At 40.3% G+C, this 21,053-nt stretch overlaps 1 long non-coding RNA gene across 3 annotated transcripts in view; it reads right to left on the bottom strand.

Annotated features, from left to right (window-relative positions):
* Window positions 1-3,343: 3,343 nt before the first annotated feature.
* Window positions 3,344-21,053, bottom strand: part of LOC308462518 — a 38,325-nt gene continuing 20,615 nt past the window's right edge. For all 3 annotated transcript variants that reach the window (XR_013979192.1, XR_013979193.1, XR_013979194.1), the window contains 2 exons: window positions 11,128-11,246; window positions 3,344-3,659 (listed from right to left, as the gene is read on the bottom strand). This is a non-coding gene — a long non-coding RNA (uncharacterized lncRNA). The remainder of the gene's footprint in view (window positions 3,660-11,127; window positions 11,247-21,053) is intronic.

Below are 21,053 nucleotides of genomic sequence, written 5' to 3'. Positions count from 1 at the left end.
CTCCCTCTGTCCCTCCTAAACAAGTTTTTGGCAGTGTCCCAGCTTACACCATGGAACCATCACTTGGATTAAAGGCCATTCTCAGGAGCCCATGGGCACTGGGCAGCCCACTGAAACATGCACATATTTCTGGACCTGGATTCAAAGATGGGATGAAACAAAATAAGGTGGGGGTTTGAATCTTGTTGACTAAGTTTTTAACTGGTCTTGTTTTTATCAGTAAGGTGTCTTGAGGGGAAAAGGTGGAGTACAAATAAATGAAAAAGAAGAAGTAGTGGTGGCTGTCTAATCCTGGAGGCATTTCATCACCCTGAAGTATTTTCATTCACCTTTAATGACATCATCACATATTTAAATAATCTCATTGGTACATTGTGCCACAATGTCATCCTGTTTACCTCATGATGCCCAATTGGCTGGGATCACCCATGTGACTCATCCAAGAAGAAGAAAGACAGCAGCAGCCAGGGGGAAATGGCTTCAAAGCAGCAGCAGATATGGGAAACAACAAGAAGGATAAAAAAGGTGAATATTTGCGCTACATGTTTCCCAGGTTTTTTTTTTACCCCACCAGATTCACTGCTTTCAACCTGAAAATTGCAACTGGATAATATTTAGCCAAGATTGGAGAATGTGGTTTCTGGGTTCCTGAGAATCCCCTGTGAGAGTTTCTGGACATTGTTTTGCAAATTGCATTGTAAAGCGGACTCCTTATCTGAACAAACCTGGCAACAGAGCCCTGTAGAAGTAAACCTTATGTTCATCCAAACTTCTGACCAGCCAAACACTTTAGATATTAGGTATTTGAGGTTTCACTGTGTATGGATGTGAGGACAAGTTGGGCTTCCCCCTCCCTTGCAACACACCTTGTGATGCCAACAGCTCATATGATTTACAGTCTACCAAAACAGTAATTCACAATAACAGCAGCATGATGAGATTAAAAAATGTTCCTCGGCTGATGATGAGAACTCACTGTTTGGCAGCACTGCCTGGAACATGAGATGAGACAATGAGCTGGAAATTGCCAAACAAGCAAGAAGAAGCTCATCTATAATCATGTCTTTGGAAGAGTCAAGCATACTGACTAAAAAGAGGCCTTTCTTCACATGGTGGGTTCTCTCCTTTCTCAAACAGGGACTAAGTGAAAAGCAATATGACAAATGGTATGATCCAGTGGAAAGAATATTGGACTTCAACCAATCAATCATGTTCATTGTTACAAACCAAAGATATACAGTGACAGCCAAGACAGAAACAATCACCCTGGTACACAGTTTTTATTTTGGTTTTTTTTTAACCACAAATTGCTGTTCTGTGGGTTGCAGTTCCTGTCCAGATGTGTTCAAGGTATTACATTCTAGTAAATAATGTGGAAGATCCTAGGCAGCCTTGTTAGTGCAAATACATAATTTGGATTCACAAGATTCAGTTACAGATAGGTAGCCGTGTTGGTCTGGCAACTTCTGTTTCAGTGTATCTGAAGAAGTGTGCTTGCACACGAAAGCTCATACCAAGAACTAACTTAGTTGGTCTTTAAGGTGCTACTGGAAGGAATTTTTTTGTTTTGGATTCACAAGAGTTTCTTATAACAACTTGGCAATACTACAGTGACCACAGATTGATGCCGAAATACAGTAAATGTTCTTACTTGAGGAAAAGTTGAGACAAAGGCATCCCATCTTTAAATTGCAGCCATAGATTTCCTGAGTGACCTCATTCAGGTCACTGTTTTCACTTTGACTGCCACACCAGTAACAAAATAAAAAAGAGAGAAAGATTTGGAGAGAACGTTGCCATGATTCTGGATATATTATTTTTATTTACCGTATTTTTCCGTCTATAAAATGCCCCCATGTATAAGACGCCCCCTATTTTGGGGCACTCAGATTTAAGAAAATGGGGGGAGGTGGCCTCGTGTATAAGACACCCCCTAATTTTTGAGATTATTTTTTAGGGGGGAAACCTAGTCTTACACACTGAAAACTATGGTAATTTCTATCAAAACTTAATTATTCGCATTTTTAAGCAGTGTACATAAAAAAAATTGCAGAAAATGGACAATAAAACAAAACCCTACCTTAAAATGCCTGCTGGAACAACAAAAAAAAGACTTAGTTATGCACTTGAGGCAAGGAGGGTGCCTTTCTAATCTCATGGGGGGGGAGGGAGTTCCACAGGATTAGGCCCACTACACAGAACACGTTTTCTAGTAGTTATGACCCATGCATCAGAGCCTTGAAGGTTCTCCAACATGGAGATTCAACTAAACCACTCTGCTAGCAGAATCCTATAAAAGGATTTCTGCTAGTACATTGGGGCTTACCTCTCCTCCTCCAGTAAATCCCTGTGACACCCAAATTGGCTTGGACTGAAAGTTAGCCACCTCTGATATGTGGATTTGAATGAACATAGGGGGGAAGCATGCACAAGTGCGTTTATTCTGCCACACTGTGTCCATACCCACTGCCCTCCACAAGTTTAAAGATGACTGCAGCAGAAGAGCCTGCTATACTCATGAAAGCTCCCATACATTTTGGAACCCCGGTTTTCCAGGGTTCCAGAACACACCGAAGGCTCCGCAAGTCCAGGGGTCTTCCTTGCTGCAGGGAAGCCTGATTTCCAAGGCTAGCTGGTGCTGATGAGAGTTGTAGTCTGGAGGGCTCTGAAGGATAGCCTAGAGAATCATCAGAGGATGCACCTGAATATGTTCTAGAATTAAGGAGGCAATGTGAGTAGTGATATTGTACTTTACTAGCCACAATATTTTAGAAAAAAATTGATTACAGCATTATGGGAAACCCTACACTCTGGACATAGAATGGGCTACTCCTTCTAAACAAAACAAAGAAAACCATCAAAGCTTAAATATGGTGCTTCAGGCTGATTTAGCCCCATTGACTAATAGCAGTAAATCCAGATTAACATTGTCTTGTCTGGGCTGTGGATTATGATTGCAAATGGAAATGGAGTTAATGAGTGTGTATCATGAGCTAGCTGCATCCTTTCTTAGTCAGCTGACACAAGGATAAACCATTGACCATTGCGTTGTGGAAAATAAGCACATAATTAATGCACAGTGTAAAATTGAACAGCTAACAGATGGATTAATTACAGACTGATTGTATGTCTGTATATATGTGTGTGTGTGTCACTGCTAACAAGAGACTATGACAAAGTTATTTTGAGATACGGATTTGATTTTGCAAAGAACTCAGGATATTTGCGAGGTTACTGAAAACTGTGCTTCCCCAATGAAAGTGTTAGCAAGCAGTGAATGATTTAGAGTGTGCCTAATTAAAAACAGATACCCATACATAAAGACACAATGAGGGTAAACAAGTAGCAGAGACCAGATTTGTTTCTAATAAATGTGGAGGCAATCACAACACAATGCAAAGACTCCCAGCACAAGGGGCAAAGTATCAGACATGCAATAAAAGCAAACTCTTTGAGAGAAATGTGTTTTCCTCAGCACAAATTGAGAATAGAGACAAAAGCAAAATACATTAATGAACATGCAGCTGTAAGATAAAGGCCTGATGGTGGTAGTGGTGGTGGTGATGGTGGTGGTGATGATCACGCAGAAACAAACTTCTTGCTTGATTCTTCCCCGTGAATGTACAAAACAGGACTTGACAACAGATTGCTTTGTGACACTGGGAATAAATGAACAAAAATTGAATTTCAAAACAGATCTCAATGCTGAATGCAGCATAATCACACAGCCAGCAGAGACAAAAAGATTAGTGATTGCCCACTGTTAGCACTGCAAATTAGGCTTGTTTCACAAAACAAGTCCGTGCTACAAAGCTATGCTGGCATGACAGCGTAAGGACAGATGCCACTCATAGTCTGAAAAGCAGCAAGGCAGGGAATTTCATGTGCAGTTGGGTTAAAGAGGAGTTTGCAAACACAGATAATCCAATCGGTCTGAAACCTTTCTAGCAGTAAGAACAGAAGAGACACTCTTCTTGATAGCACACTATACGGAACAATAACTCATTGGCTTCTTCATGATCCCCCACATTGCATGGATGTATCTGCATTCAGAGTGTCACATTATGGTTTATAGTTCTGCACTTACGCCATAGTCATTAGGACCCATGCAACCCATTAGTTTTCAGATGCAATAAGTAGTAGATAGAAGAGAGCTTCAAGGATTTAATGGTTCACAATGACCTAAAAACGCATGTCATTGTACATAAATATATTCACGCACGCGCCCCCCCCCCCTTATTTTCTAACCCATTAACTGAATTTGGTATCCTTCTCAAAGTTATGACAAAAACAACAGCCTAAACTCAGGTAATGCAAGTTCTCTTTTTAAAATTATGTTTGTATTTTGATCACAATCAGCATTTGCCAAACATTTATCAATGATGAAAAACTCAAGCAGCAGGAATCTCAAACTCCAAATCTTGAACCTACTTTTGTTGTTGATTATACCATAAAACAGTGAAGCATTATAGGATACAAGTTGACTTGAAAGTTTGCTTGCTAACAAGATCCAGGGATATTATACACATATGTTCTATAGGACAGACATCTTTAAAGTTTTTAGACCTGAACTCTCCTTTAACCCCAACCTGTGACCCACTTTTAATATTATGTATATCAGTTTCTCTCTCTGTCTGTTTGTCTCTTTTCCTTCTTTCTGTCTCTCTCCATCATTCTCCTTGTATTAAGCAGCACAATCATAGACATCTACTTGGAATTCTTACTGAAGTAGTACATACAGGAATGCTATTGGTGTAGCCCACCTTTATATTATTTATTGGTCATTATTACATCCCACCCTTTCTCCCAAAAAGGAACATAGAGAAGCTAGCAACATAAAACAATGCATTAATCATAAAAACATATAAAACATCAAACAGATCCACATCCATAAAAATAGCAGCAGATACTACCTACCTTACACCAATCACACCCAAAAGGACTGGGCAAACAGGTGAGTTTTCAAAATGTGCCTGAACACAGCTGAAGTATAACATGATTTAACTTGGGACAGATTTCCACAGACATGGTGCTACCACTAAGAATGCCCTGCCTTGTGTGACAATCCTCATGTGACCTTAGATCAGGATGCTAGCACCTTCTGGACCTTCAGCCACCACTTGAAAACTAACGTTGTAAATCAGAATCTTTCTTTTGTGTTCATATGTTTCATTCAGCTGCATCATGGCTAGTAATGTCTCCAGCATTCAGGGCAGGAGCACTAGGCTGTTATCAAATGAAAAATTACACTGGCTGTCGTAGCGGGAAATCAGACTAGATGATAGATAGATAGATAGATAGATAGATAGATAGATAGATAGATAGATGATAGATAGATAGATGATAGATAGATGATAGATGATAGATAGATAGATAGATAGATAGATATAGATAGATAGATAGATAGATAGATAGATAGATAGATAGATAGATGGATATAGATAGATGATAGATAGATAGATAGATAGATAGATAGATAGATAGATGATAGATAGATAGATGACGATAGATATAGATAGATAGATAGATAGATAGATAGATAGATAGATAGATAGATAGCACAGATAGATAGATAGATAGATAGATGATAGATAGATAGATAGATAGATAGATAGATAGATAGATAGATTAGATAGATAGATAGATAGATAGATAGATAGATAGATAGATAGATAGATATAGATGATGATAGATAGATGATAGATATAGATAGATAGATAGATAGATAGATAGATAGATAGATAGATAGATAGATGATAGATAGATAGAAAGATGAGAGAGAGAGAGCGAGAGAGAGAGATGTGTGATAAAAATTAATAACCCACATTTCTCACTCCAAGGGAGGTCATTCAAAGCAGCTAGTAAAGCAAAGAAAACAATTATAAAATCATGAAAAATGCAGTAAATAAATAAATAAAAATAGCATCACATCAAAAAAAAGTTGTTATAAGACCAAAGAGAGCTAGAACAGAACTAAAAAACGTAGTTGTCACAGCAAAATTAAAAACTGGTCGGGAAGAAATGTCTTCAGGTGTTGGCAGAAAGCAAGCCAAAATGCTACACAAATAGGAACGCAAACTCTGAATCCTTTTGACATCATTCAGACATTGTCCTAATAGCAAAAAAAGAAAATGAGGAATGAAACTTGAGGGTAGGTTCACTTTATATGGAAGGCTGGTGTATTTGATGGCTTGCATATTTGTAAATAAGTTAAATATTATCAAGGGTGGTCCATAGCTCAGTGAAGAGCATCTGTTGGACATGCAGAAGGTCCCAGGATTAATTCTGGGTAGGACTCTGGGAGATCCTTGACTAAAATCCTGGAGACGCATTGCCAGCCATGGACCAATTCTCTGATTCAGTATAAGGCAGCAGCTTCTTTTGTTACTACAAAATGCCAGAAGCTTACAGTGATCTCTCCTCCCAAAGGAAATCAAACACAGAAGAGTGCTGTCCCAGAATCATCTCACCACTTAGGGTGCTGGGAACAAGGAACAAGTTTTTAAACATTCTGGGAAATGTCATGTGAACAGAAATTTCTTATGCAATTGAATTTCTTCTGCCTGCAGCCCACTGTGACATCAGATCTATTCAGGAGGGTCCTCCAACCCCCCAGAGCAAATTTTGGGTGCATGGGAAAGGGCAGGATCAGAATTTTGGGTGCATGGGAAAGGGCAGGTGTCACCCTGTTATTTTACAGTTCCAGTAAAAATCACCAATAGTGGCTTCAATTGACTGTACAGTGGTACCTCTGCTTATGAACTTAATTAGTTCCGGAGGTCCGTTCTTAACCTGAAACCATTCTTGACCTGAGGTACCACTTTAGCTAATGGGGCCTCCCACTGCCACTGCACCACCGCTGCACAATTTCTGTTCTTATCCTGAGGTAAAGTTCTTAACCTGAGGTACTACTTCCGGGTTAGCGGAGTCTGTAACCCAAAGTGTTTGTAACCCGAGGTACCACTGTTTTTATTCATAAGCCTCCCTACAATCTCTGGGGTGTGTGTGTGTGTGTGTGTGTGTGTGTGTGTACTCATAAATAAATTGATAAGTAGAATGGTGAATAGATAGCACTCAAGTCAGTGAAAACTGACCCAGGATTTATGTCAGTGGAATTAATTTTTGCCAACCTTTGACCTGAATGAAGTTTTTAAAATGGGGGATTTAGGAGAGAATCCATTATCCTTCTTGCCCATTCTCTAGTCCTGTGTATCAGTAACTCTACAATGTGCATATATTTCAAGAAAGAAAATGGTAAAAAAGAAACCTTCCCTTTTCCATTTTATTTTTGTTCCACTAACCCTGCAAGCTAAACATGTTCCATTTATTTTTAAATTAAGTGAAAATTAGCCAGGTGTGTTAGATAAGCTTTCTATACACAGGTCTAAATATTGACAAAGGGAGATGTGTCACTGGAAAAATCATCAGTCTAGCAATTATCACGTTAGCATGTTAAGTAGGATAAGATGTGAAACTTCCAAATGTGTCAATACAGATTATTTCATTTCCACCAGTTATCAGCTATACTGTGAACATCAGTGCCTTGATGTATACTCAGCGGCAGGTCACCTCCTGCAAGCAAATGCTCTCCACGCAGGAGGTGGAATTGCTGGGGTCAGACTGAAATCATGAATGTTCTGCAGCCCCAAACACAATGTCAAGCAGAGAATTATTGCAGAACATACCATCAAGCAGGAATGAAGTAATCTTCATCCAATCAGCCTGCCTACCACTGTTTTCTTTAATGAATTCTCACCATTTCCGTATTGTGTTTTAAAATGTACATCCTCATTGCCCAGTTGTCAGTCACGTCATGTTTGATAGTTATATCATCCTTTGTGTTTTTTCTTTCCCTAGAGTCGTTCGTAAGTCTGTGTAGAGCAGATAAACAGTGAAGAAATGAAATGGTGTGAACAGTTTGCTGCAGTTTTCTCCCTACTGCTTGGGAGAGGAGATTCCGCAACACTGCTTCTTTCTGGGAGAATGGGCTGCCCTGCCCTGCTATAAGTGAGGGACTCGTTTTGCACTGGCATGATTCATTGGCTGCGTACACCACATGCATTTAAAGCACATTACTTCCTCCAAAGAATCCTGGGAACAATAGGCACCAACTCTATGGTGCCAAAGTATGCAGGGATGGGGCTGAGCCACCACAAACTTGAGGGGCCGGGCTTCCTCACAGCAGTGGAGGCCCTCACCGAGCCTCACAGTCTCAAACCGAAGCACATGAAGCAGGCCCAAAAGGGATCCCTTAGACCTGGAGGCAGTCCTACCAGAGGCAGCTTATAGCTACCATTTGGCCTATACAGTGGTACCTCAGTTTTCGAAAACGCTTTTCGGAAGTTGAACATGCCACACTGCTTCTGTATTGAGTTTTCCGTAAGTAAATGCTTCCATAAGTAAATGCTTCGGTTTTCGAACGTTTCAGAAGTCGAATGGTCTTCCGGAATGGATTTCATTCAAAAACCAAGGTACCACAGTAGCATGTAGCCAGCTTCAAAGACAAGATGGATACTGGTGATTAAATGCCCCAAAATGCCAAATCTAAAATGTGTTTATTGGGATGAGGACATGTGCAGAATTCCCAATGATTCTCTCATTTAAACACACACACACACACACACACACACACACACACACACACACACCAGGGCATGGAGAATAATGAAAGCACACAGCCAAGTTTGGGAATAAATGATCGTTAAATTAAATCCTGCAATGATAACATTTGAGCTCTCCATGCACAAGTTCCAAAAAAACACAGGCAACTCTGTTCTTTTATAATTACTAATTGTGTGGCCCATTACTTTTTCACACATCCTTTGAAAGAATATAATTGAGCCAAAAATGAAAGAGTATGGTTTAGTTGTTCAGATTCCCTAATTTTGCGAAATCAAACTGATGTGCTTTCAGAACTCCCCAGAGTTTTTGCCCCTCTATTTTCCATCCCAAAAAGCAAATTTGGGAGCAGGTAATGCACCCATCCAGAATCAGGGGTGGGCAGGGATGGCGACATTCTGAGACTTGGTGTGTATTTGGCCCATCCTCTGCCAAAGACCCTCACAAATGCACCAACATTTAGGAGATTAAAATTCCATTTGGATGGATAGAAATCTCTAATATTTAGAAAAAGCACCTGCAGTGTACAGTGGTACCTCGGGTTATATACGCTTCAGGTTACAGACTCCGCTAACCCAGAAATAGTACCTCGGGTTAAGAACTTTGCTTCAGGACGAGAACAGAAATCGTGCTCTGGCAGCGCGGTGGCAGCAGGAGGCTCCATTAGCTAAGGTGGTGCTTCAGGTTAAGAACAGTTTCAGGTTAAGAACGACCTCCGGAACGAATTAAGTACTTAACCTGAGGTACCACTGTAGTATTGTCCACTGTGGAGACTGCTAGTTATTACCAGGTTTTTAACATCCCTGTGGAAAGGAAGAAGAGAACAAGAGAGGCAGGCAAAGACAACATCAGGGCCTGCTCCTGCCAGACTGTCCCATCACAGGGAGAACGGATACCAACTGCCATGTGCAAAGGAAGAAGAGTGTGCATGCAAAGACAGCAGCCACATTTACACCAAACATTTAAAAAACAGTCATACCTCGGAAGTCAAACAGAATCCATTCTGGAAGTCCGTTCGACTTCCAAAATATTCAAGGCGCGGCTTCCGAGTGGCTGCATGAAGCTCAATCAGAAGCCGCGGAACCCGCCTCGGATGTTCAGGTTCCAAAGAACATTTGCAAACCAGAACACTCATTTCCAGGGTTGTGGCATTCGGGAGCCAAAACGTTTGACTCGCAAGGTGTTCAACTTCTGAGGTATGACTGTACTATGAAATCACTCAGGAAATTGTGGCTCTGGGAAGGGAATAAGGGTCTCCTAACAACTCTCAGCAGCCTCTACAAACCACAGCTCCCAGGATTTTGGGGGGGAAGCCATGATCGTTTAATGTATCATAGTTTTTTAAATTTATGGTGTGAATGTGGCCAACATCAGGGCCCACTCAAGTCAAACTGTTCCTCCCCAACCCCCAGGGCCAACTTTATATTTGTTTTGGCTTTTGAAAATTGCAAACCACCTTAGGTGACTTCGCAGAAAGATGGCATATAAAATGCAATCAATCAGTCATTCAGTCTATGATCTGGTAACTGCTTACTCAAATATTGATAATTTCTTGTGGTGATTCTTGTGGCACATGTGACCATCTGGGTTAATTGTTATTTTTACCACAACTAACTCAAATTCAGAGGCACACTTGAGGGGAATAAGAGTCTCCTAAAAACTCTCATCGCCCTTAATAAATTGCAGTTCCCAGGGTTCTTTGTAGGAAGCCATGACTGTTTAAAGTGGTATGATGATGCTTCAGGTGTGTATTGCAGATGGGGCCACTGCTTGATTTTTTAAAGTGATGATGCAGTGAAGCTTATACATGGGCAATTGACTACATCAACATAGCATTTAGGATGGAGGAGATCATATTTGCATTTTAATATGAACGTATTTTCATACTTCGCAAAACAGTACGTGAAGCAAAACACAGGTCTCCTTTGCCATTTGCCCTTCTCCAGATTTTGTGGTGCAGTTCTCCAACTAAAGGATGTGTACAAAACTGCCTAGATGAGTGGAAAGTGTATGCAAAACTTTGTGCATGAATGAAAATAAAAAATGCATTCTGTTATTCCTATACTAGACAAAATTGTGTATTATACTGTGCATATTAGCAGCAATGCAGATGAAAATATATGCGAATTTTCGTGTGGATGTTTAATGAAAAATTCAGGAAAGTATGGGGAAATGAGGTGAACCAAACATAAGACCTGAAAAAGGAGAAATAGAGAGAAACCAAAACTGACAGATTCATCCATCCCTACACAGTATAACCCTTGCGTGTTTCTGTGACCCTATGTATGCCATTATATGTATCTTGTATCACTGTCTAAAAATATAGATGTTTTTGCAGCTAACTCCATCAACACTCGCCTGCTGTTAGTCCCCCAGGGTATTCAGAGGCATGCTGACTCTGATCCTGGAGCTAGCAGCACTACTAGAAGCAGCAATTAATAGTCTTATCCTCCTTGAATTTGTCTAATGCCCCCTTTTAAAGCCATTTAAGTTGGCTTTACACTTCACCTTGTGGTAGTAAATAGCCATACTTCATCCTGTGGTGGTGATTTCCATTGTCTGCTTTTTGGGAGGAAGCCCTTCTTTTTCTCTATCCTGAGAATAGCTTTGACAGATGACCTCAGGTTCTAGAGAGAGAGAGAGAGAGAAATTATCTATGTACTTTATCTTCACCATGCTGTCTAGAATTCCCCCGTTCCATTACTTGTCGTCGTCCCCCCCAAAAAACCCTAACATTCCATAAACATTTTAAGCTTTCCTCACAGGAAATTTCACAGGAGGTATTTTGACCCCTTGACCCCTTTGGTTTTGGCCTTGTTCTGCACACCCTTTTTCCTTCTGTGAAAACTACCGGTATTTTTTATTCTCCTAAAACTGGGTACTCCTGTTTTGTGAGGAAAAAAAGCAACCATCAAATTCTGAGTTAGGTAACATTTTTAGGGAGCCCGTTTTAGAGAATATATTATAAAGATAAGCCTACTCTTTCCCTTTGGAAAGCCCCAATATCCCAAAACAGCCACTTCACACACACCCCACCCAATTTAGCTATAGACCTGTTCTTGCTTCTCATAATGCTTTTTTTCAAGCCGTGATTGAGGAAATGTAGATAGGACTGGCATTAATGTTGTATACTGAACTCGTCTACTTGTATATAAAAAACACTTTGAATTTTTTTAAAAAACATTTTAAAATATATGTAGAAATTGCCATCAGCTCACTGGCCCCATCTAGTGTCTCATTCGCATAATGCACTTAAAACACACTTAAAACCTTATATTTGCAGCTGTATAGCTGAGTCTATTGTGGTTTGTTTCGCTCCCATGGGAAAATGTGTGCTGTGCAATAGCCAGGTGAAGACCACTTGAAACAGCCTCTGCATAATAATAAAATGGTGGTCATAAGAGTGACTTGCAATATTGGCCAAGCCCATCTCACTGCTATAGCTTTCTGGATGCAGTGTGCCACTTTTAGAATAGCTGGGTGATGACACAGAGACTGTCCATGACTGGGGTAATCAATACATGCATACAAGATACACCCCACTGCACACCTCAGGTTCCATATTAAGGAGCCACAACGCAAATAAGGTTTCAGGCAGGTTCAGTATCACAACTGTAATGTGTGAACCTACCTAAAACCAGAAGTATCAAATACTACCATATCCCACAATTATGATGCAATTTAAATACAATTTTTTAAAATGGAACTCTAAATCTGCATTAAGATTATTAATGAAGCTCAGGGCATTAACTATTGAGCAGAATATGGCCTCCCAAGCCATGGAGATTTTAGGCAACCGTTTCTCCTGTGTTAAAATTTTAAGAGTAGTTACCATAGCAACTGCTAGACACGGCATATGGTATGTCTGCTACCTCTGAGATAACAGAGCAATTTCTAAAGAATTTACTTTACAATATGGTGTGAACACTTGTACTTTTTACCATTTTTCCAGAGTGTTGTATAAGGTACTGTTGTTCCTTGACATACTCCTCATGCTGAATGCTCATTTTGTGGCTTTCTTTCATACTAAGCAAAACAGTTTCTTCCTTTTCTTTGTCTTTCTTAAACTTACTATAAATACAAAGTGATATATGAAAAGATTATGGGCCCAATCCACTGGAATCTTCTCAGTAATATTCTTGCATATCTTCCATGCATTTCAGTGGGGATAGATTGTGGTCTATGTTGTTGGGGGGGGGAGTTACTGAGCAAAATAGATATCTGTTTCAATGTAGGAGAGGAACTGAGCAGGACAAGCAAACAGTCTCTCTTGTATTGTGGATTTTGAGGGGGTATTGACTGAGACCTTTCATGAGGTACATGGGAGATACTGGCTGGGATGTTTACTGCTATAAGGATTAAGTGCTCTTTTTGCAGGCTTTCCACCTATGTTCCTTTGAAACATAGCTAGAAAGGGGCAGGGAACAGTTGCTTTCAATATTCAAAGTTCAATTATAACATATTATATGTGTCGACTCAGCAACATGACAGCACAGCATACAGTGGTACCTCAAGTTACAGACGCTTCAGGACGCTTCAGGTTACAGACTCCGCTAACCCAGAAATAGTACCTCCAGTTAAGAACTTTGCTTCAGTATGAGAACAGAAATCACGTGGCGGCAGCGGGAGACCCCATTAGCTAAAGTGGTACCTCAGGTTAAGAACAGTTTCAGGTTAAGAACGGACCTCCAGAACAAATTAAGTCCTTAACCCGAGGTACCACTGTATTTTCATTGCAAAGGTAGGGAAGACAAAAGGCATTTTTATCTCGTGCATTTCTTTTTCAAGCCCCACCCACCCCACCCCCTTTTTTAAAAAAAAGACTATCACAACTTTCTATGATATGTTCCATCCAGTATGTGGATGCATCCTTTTCATTGTCCCAGATTTGCTGCTTCCCAGCTTCACTGAATAATCCTGTTGATGTCTGGGGAGATTTAGTCCTTATCTCGATCCACTTTCCCTGTATCCATCCCACCATCATATGCTTCTGTCATGCCCCTTGTTCTCCCCCTTCCTCAGGTAAAGAAGAAAAAGGAAATAGCCCCGATTTCTCCATAATAGGATGATTCATGACACTGATCATTTCAACTGATCGTCTTCCTACACTCTCCAGTTCTATCTGTCAGAAACCCATGCAAAATTCTCAATGTGGAAACCCCACTGAGGAGCTAATTTATTTTTCATTTCTTTCATAGTAAAACCCAGCATTGCTGCACACCTAGACTTAATTTTGAAACAGCTAACTCTTCGGTTCCTATCTTTAATACAGATATAGTATCTGAATCTAACAATGCACACCTGAATTGTGATGTTTTATATAAGTAAACCCAGCCTGCTACAAAGGGAAGAGATGTTTATTTATGTATGCCACTACCATGTCCTGTGTTTTGTTAGCCCAAAAATGGAAAACGAGCTAAGTCCCAACTAAACAAGATGGGCAACTTAAATTGATTGAATATGCACAGCTTGCAATCTTAAAATATAGAAAAAGAGAACAAGAAGAACATATGTTTAAAGAAGATTTGAAAATATTTATTGAATATATGGAGGAAATTTGTGTTTATTTGAAAATGTGGGCCACATTAAGATAAATTCAACAGTGTAAATAAGTTTTGATGGATGTAATAATGGGGTACTGAATGGTTTAGTTTATATAAAATATGCAGGGATTTATGTTGTGCAAAATGAACCATGGAAAGAGAGGAGGGGAAGTCATTGATAATTTAAGGTTGTTTAAGTGGATATTCTAAAATGTAAAACAGAAATTGAATTTAAAAAATTACACTCAAAGGGAAGAGATACAGGTTTTCAAAAACACTGAGGCTACTGCCAAAAATGGCAATCCCATGTTGAATACCCTCTACTGGTCCATAATATGTAATACAACTTAAACGTTCCTTTGCATTTTCCTTCACCGGTTCCACTGTCAGTTCTTGAGAGGCGGAAACATCGGGAACTCAGTGTGGTACAGACATATCAGGAGTGTTAGATTGGCTCCACCTCAGCAGCCACACCGCACTGAGTTTTTCATGCCTCACCCCGATATCTCACAGGAGCTAGCAGTCAGGTCATACTTTGGTAATATGGCCCTGAGCAAGGGCAAAGTTTGGCACCCCCTCAATATTTCTTACTTGCATGCCCTCCTCCCTCTCACCTTCTGTTTATCATCATCATCATTCATCATCATTATTATTTTGATCAGTGGCCTGTGGCTCAGCCCCCTGTGGGGGGATTGTAAAGGTAAAGGACCCCTGACCATTAGGTCCAGTCATAACCGACTCTGGGGTTGCGGCGCTCATCTCACTTTATTGGCCGAGGGAGCGGGCATTTGTCCGCAGACAGCTTCCAGGTCATGTGGCCAGCATGACTAAGACGCTTCTGGCGAACCAGAGCAGCACATGGAAACGCCATTTACCTTTCCGCCGGAGCAGTACCTATTTATCTACTCGCACTTTGATGTGCTTTCGAACTGCTAGGTGGGTAGGAGCTGGGACCGAGCAATGGGAGCTCACCCCGTGGAGGGGATTTGAACTGCCGACCTTCTGATCAGCAAGTCCTAGGCTTTGTGGTTTAACCTACAGCACCACCCGTGTCCCTTTGGGGGGATTGTACTCGCCACCATAAATCCAGTTCTGCCGTAGTTATACTGAAGACTGTGAAGGCAGGTGAGCGATGACCTCCTGCCTGTGCTACACTGCCAACCGTTGATATAGGCTTTCAGAATAATGATATCAAGACTCAAGACACAGGTTAAGCGGCATTGGACGTTCCAGAGATGAAGGAGAAACTCAATACAGGCATTATTTTATGGCAGCCGACATATGTTTCTTATGTGGTACCGCTCTAAGTCAGTTTAAACTAAATCATTTGCCTAGGACCTGTGCCTCACAGCCTTCATGCAACGCATTAATTTAAAACCCTCTTCCAGTTCTGAATTGTGTTCATACTCTGCAGCTGACAGCACATGAGTGAAGGATGCGCACGCAAAAAGTAGCAAAATGCAAGCCCAATTGCTGTAACTTGTCTTAAAATATGAGCTGAGCACGTCATGTTTGCTCTCAGTGTCAATGTTCCTTCCCAAGGGAATCCGAGGAAGCTTGAAGCCGATGATCTGCAGCCGGTATTTTTATTTTATTTTTTATTTTTTAGAAAAGAAAATAGGTAATCTGAAAGAATCGAGACTCTAATGACTTTGAACTATGACACATCTAAAAAACCGAAAGTCTTATCCAAACACTTCCATTTCCCCCGAATGCTTTTAACGCCTACATACATCATTTGGACAACTCTGAAGCGAGGCACTGAGCATTAGAATAAATGCAAATACAGCTACATTTACTGTAGAAACGCAAAGGCTGTGACAAGCTAAAAATGCAATAAAATGTGACGTTATGTCTATTCGCTCTTTTCAGCTCTGATTCCTCTAATACTGTGAGTCACCATACCTACCACAATCTTCATTCTTGGTGCACTGCAGAGCTATAAATTGTTTGCCATTTTTTATTATGAAAGCAGCCTAGACACTAAATTCTGCACCCAAATAATCACTTGATTGAAAGATGTAATTCTTAATAACAATAATAAATGTGGTGCTGGTCAGGGATCTAAAACCTACAGCCCTCCAGAAGTTGTTTTATTATTATTTAATAAATTTCTATTCTACCCTCCCAATAGAGCTCAGTTGTCAGGAGGCTGTCAGTGGCTCCCAGTTTGTTGCCCAGGATAATATAAAGACAAGGAAAAGTTTCTTACTGTCCTTTTTTATTTCAAACTTTACAGAGAGAAGCTCTAGAACCCAGCCTCTTGGATAATGGCATCCCGAGTGAATCTCCACCCCCTTCTCTCCCACTTTCTCATTCGTCATTCACCTTGTCTCTTCTACGGGTGCTACTATGTGCCCTCTGTCTTTGAGCTTTTTGCTCTCCTACTTTTAAGGCTTGCCAGGTTCTGGGAGAAGGTGGGTCTGGAATGCTTTCTAATGACAACCAGCCAGCTGCTGCTCCGGCTCTGCCTGCTCCTCCTCTTCCATTATTTCCCAACTTTTCCCCTCATCTGCCTCTGAGCTGTGACCTCCCGCAAACCCCTGTTGTAATTCTAAACTGTCATCCTCTTCCTCCTCCCTGGAAGGGTCAGGATGGGGAGGCAGTCTCCACCATTCCTCCTCCTCTGCCCAGTTCTTGACACCAGGGCAGCAAACAACAATGCAGTAAAACAATCTGCTTAAAAACAACATAAAATAATATTTTAAAACATTTTAGGGAAGTTTTTAATGTTTGATGCTTTATCACTTTATTATTATGATGTTGTTGTTGTTGTTGTTGGGAGCTGCCCATATGGGCAGGGTATAAATAAATTAACAACAACAACAGAATAATAATAATAATAATAATAATAATAATAATAATAATGTGATTTGATGTTGCTGTTGTCATGGGCAGGTTAGTAGAACATAAAATGCAGCCAATGAACTTCCATTCAAGCTGATAGGATGACAGCAAAGCGACTATGTTTAAAGCTGCAGTCCTAAAAAAACACATTGGGAGTCAGTTCCTTTGAATAAAGCAGGGGTTTGCTTCTGAAGAAACATGCATAAGATTGCACTTTAAGGGAAGTTTGATAACAAGCTCTTTTTTTCTCACCGCATAATGAAATCTGCAGTTCAAAGGGACATTGGAAGCTGCTTCACTCCAAGTCAGACCATTGAGCCAACTAACACACTATTGTCTGGCAATGGGCTTCTGGGGTTCCAGACTAAGGTTTTTTGCATGGCAAGTAAGTGCTCTACCACTGATATGCAGCCCCTTAGTACACTCATAATCACCAGAGATTTTTGCTACACAGTTTGTCTTAACGTTTGTAAGCTGCCTTGATTATATTCTAGAATATCCAGCTAGAAATTCCAGAATTGATTACCAAACAAATACATTTGAAGGATTCTTTTAATGATCACAACTGAATGCTGTGATGAGAGGACATGAGAGCTACAGAGTCCATTTGCAATTTGCCCTTTGCACATTAGCACACAACACAATTCCACTTCTTCCCTGTGGTTGTATGTTTCACCAAAAAGTGGCAATAAAAAAATACCCTGGTCAAGTGGGTAATATTCATCATTCTGGTTTCCTGCAACCAGAAGAGCTACTTCACACATTGCCCAGAAGTGGCAACAGGGAATACAAAAATGACAAGCATGCATTTTATTTCGCCGTGCTTCTGGGGCTAGATCTATACTGATTGTAAAAGTGCTTTTTAAAAAAAGTTATGTAGCTCTCAATGCAATTTTACATTGACGATTTTACATTGCTCTACAGTGCCCTCTGGTGTCACACGTTTATAACGCATTTATAACATTTTAACTGATCGGTATAGATTAGTCCTGGGTCTCATATAATTCCAGTGTGCAGCTGTAGCCACCTAAAGGGCACACAAATCCAGCTGTGGAAAAGTGACTTCATCCCAGATCAGCAATGCATGTAAATGTTATTTCCACTGTGTAGTGTGATGGCACTATGGGTGCTTCAAGAAAAGTGTCTTCTGTGTGACTTGTGCATGCAAGTTTTTTTGCAACGACCACACTAAGTTGTTGACATCCAAATACAAGTCCATAATTCTACCCCACCCCACCCCTTTTATTTGGACCAAGGATCAACTTTCCAGGAAAGATAGACAGATAGATGATATAGATAGATAGATAGATAGATAGATAGATAGATAGATAGATGATAGATAGATAATTGATAGATGATAGAAAGATAGATATAGATAGATGATAGATAGATAAATAGATAGATAGATAGATGATAGATAGATAGATAGATAGATAGATTGATAGATGATAGATAGATAGATAGATAGATAGATAGATAGATAATACAGTGGTGCCTCGGGTTACATACGCTTCAGGTTACATACGCTTCAGGTTACAGACTCCGCTAACCCAGAAATAGTGCTTCAGGTTAAGAACTTTGCTTCAGGATAAGAACAGAAATCATGCTCCGGCAGCGTGGTGGCAGCAGGAGGCCCCATTAGCTAAAGTGGTGCTTCAGGTTAAGACAGTTTCAGGTTAAGAACAGACCTCCAGAATGAATTAAGTACTTAACCCAAGGTACCACTGTAATTACTATTATTATTATTATTATTATTATTATTATTATTATTATTTTGTACCCCGCCCATCTGGCTGGGTTTCCCCGGCCACTCTGGGCGGCTTCCAACAAAGACCCAAAAATACACTAAAATGTCACACATTAAAAACTTCAGATGTCTTCTAAATGTCAGGTAGTTGTTTATCTCTTTGACATCTGATGGGAGGGCGTTCCACAGGGCGGGCACCACTACTGAGAAGGCCCTTTGCCTGGTTCCCTGTAGCTTTGCTTCTCGCAATGAGGGAACCGCCAGAAGGCCCTCGGCGCCGGACCTCATGATAGATAGATGGCAGATAGATAGGTTGCCGATGAGCATTTACAAATTAAATCCCAAATCTAAAATCTTAAAAGAACAGAAGCCCTTTTCCCTTTGAAATACAGTCACATTGGTTATACACTGTATAAGTATTCTGACTATAGAACAAAACCATAGTTTAGATATAGGATATGTGGTGGTAGTTTTGTTAACTGTCAGCTAGTCTACAGATTATGCTACTTTATCAGAATGCTATCCACAACCACCTAGGAAAAAAGCTCCACTGTACACACCCTGGGCCTTTCATCCGAGTAAACTCTCACACGACTGCGCTACAAGAGAACGAAGAGAAACATTGTGTGTTTTCAAAGGTAGACTAGAACAGAATACTAATAACACTACATACTTGTATATGCATGAATTAATCTCATTTCTATCCCTTTCCGTATTCTTTTCTTCCCAAACCTGTAATATGTCACTACCCTTCGAACAGGTTAATCCCAGGAGGTCCCGTAACTGCAATTACTGCATTTAAATATTCCACATATCTGTCAAGATTCAAAAGTATTCTGTGGTGTCAGTTTAAATATAAATATCTATAATTCTAGTTAATCACCATCACTTTTAGTCAGTTTTGAAAACTCGTTTGATGTCTATTTTGTGCTTGTGGCCGCCTGCCGCTTAAGGTTGCAGCTCCTGCCATTGATTTATTGGTTAAGAAGTTACCCAAAGCAATTCGGCTAAACAACAGTGTTCCTGTACAGACAGTCCAGAGCTTTTCACAGAAGTAAAACTTGTCAATGTAATTTGTCCGCCTAATCGTTGGAGAAATTGCTCTGCTTTTTAGATATATATAAAAAAGCTGTAAGTGAGGCTGGAGTTGTTATACAAATACCGTATACCAGACTCTCCTTACAGAAACACAAGCTTTTCATTCAGCTTGCCTTTTTGCTTTTTGCTTCTAAAGGGCCCCTTTATATTTACCAGCAACGCAGAGGCTGTCGATACCTCTCCGTCGCCTTTGCCTTTTGAAGCAAGTGCCGATTCTATACAGCTTGTAATGACATCTTGTAAATGGCCTGAACGGCCGTGCAACAGAAAACAAGCATTTGAGTGGTTTGTGGAAGCTGCAGCCACATCATTTTGACCAGAGACGTGTCACAAGGGCACCGTGTTTACCTTTAAACTTAGATGTGTTCATGTGTCTACATTTATTTATCCTACTTCAATAGCCCTTGCAGCGCAGATGAAAGTGCAATTATTTTTGCAACAATGAAAGATTCAGGGTGCCAGAACTAATATCCTTGTGCCCAGCAACCATAACTAGCACCAATGAAAAGCACTTCAAAGCTTTTAATCTCCATGACAACCTACATCACATTCTTCAATAAAATACCACTTTACACAAACATACTCTTTATGCACACCTACTAGGTGTTCATAAATATCACTTGCATTGCACGCCGAACAACCTGTTCTTTAGTGCCCTTGACTTCTTTTTCCTCGCAAAATTAATCAATCAGTTGCACAGTTCAAATGGAGCTTAATTTTATGCTCTTATGTCTGTGGTTCACCTCAGAATAAATCAAAGAAACAGATAGTGAAATTGGACAGGCCTATAGGTTTCCAATGCAAGACAGGGGCAAATCAGGCCTAGGATGTGGGCTCAGCTAAGAAACCGGACAGCGATGTGACCTTCCCCTCTCATTCGAGTGACAAGGCAGCATAACTAGTAGCAAATTGTTATTTAACAGAACATCCAGCATATGGCGGCACAAATCCATTGAGATTAACTTTTGATTTAAGAATAATGAGACTCAATCTAATTTCTATCATTAAGTAGTAAAAGAACCTCCCTGTCTGTAAGTCTGCCTGCTATATCTAAATCAGGTTTTTTCCCTGGTTCTAGTTCTAGTCTCAATTCCCCCATCTCTCCTTCCACTGCTTTATTCCTGCCCTAAATTCAATTCCTACCCAGGTATTCTGGAAACCTACATAACCTATTCTGGAATTGCTACAACAATTCCTTT

Source organism: Podarcis pityusensis (genome assembly GCF_964106645.2).
Source record: "Podarcis pityusensis genome assembly, chromosome: 1".
Classification (NCBI taxonomy): domain Eukaryota; kingdom Metazoa; phylum Chordata; class Lepidosauria; order Squamata; family Lacertidae; genus Podarcis; species Podarcis pityusensis.
Note: the sequence above shows the minus strand (reverse complement) of the source record. Positions and strands in the feature narration are given on the sequence as shown.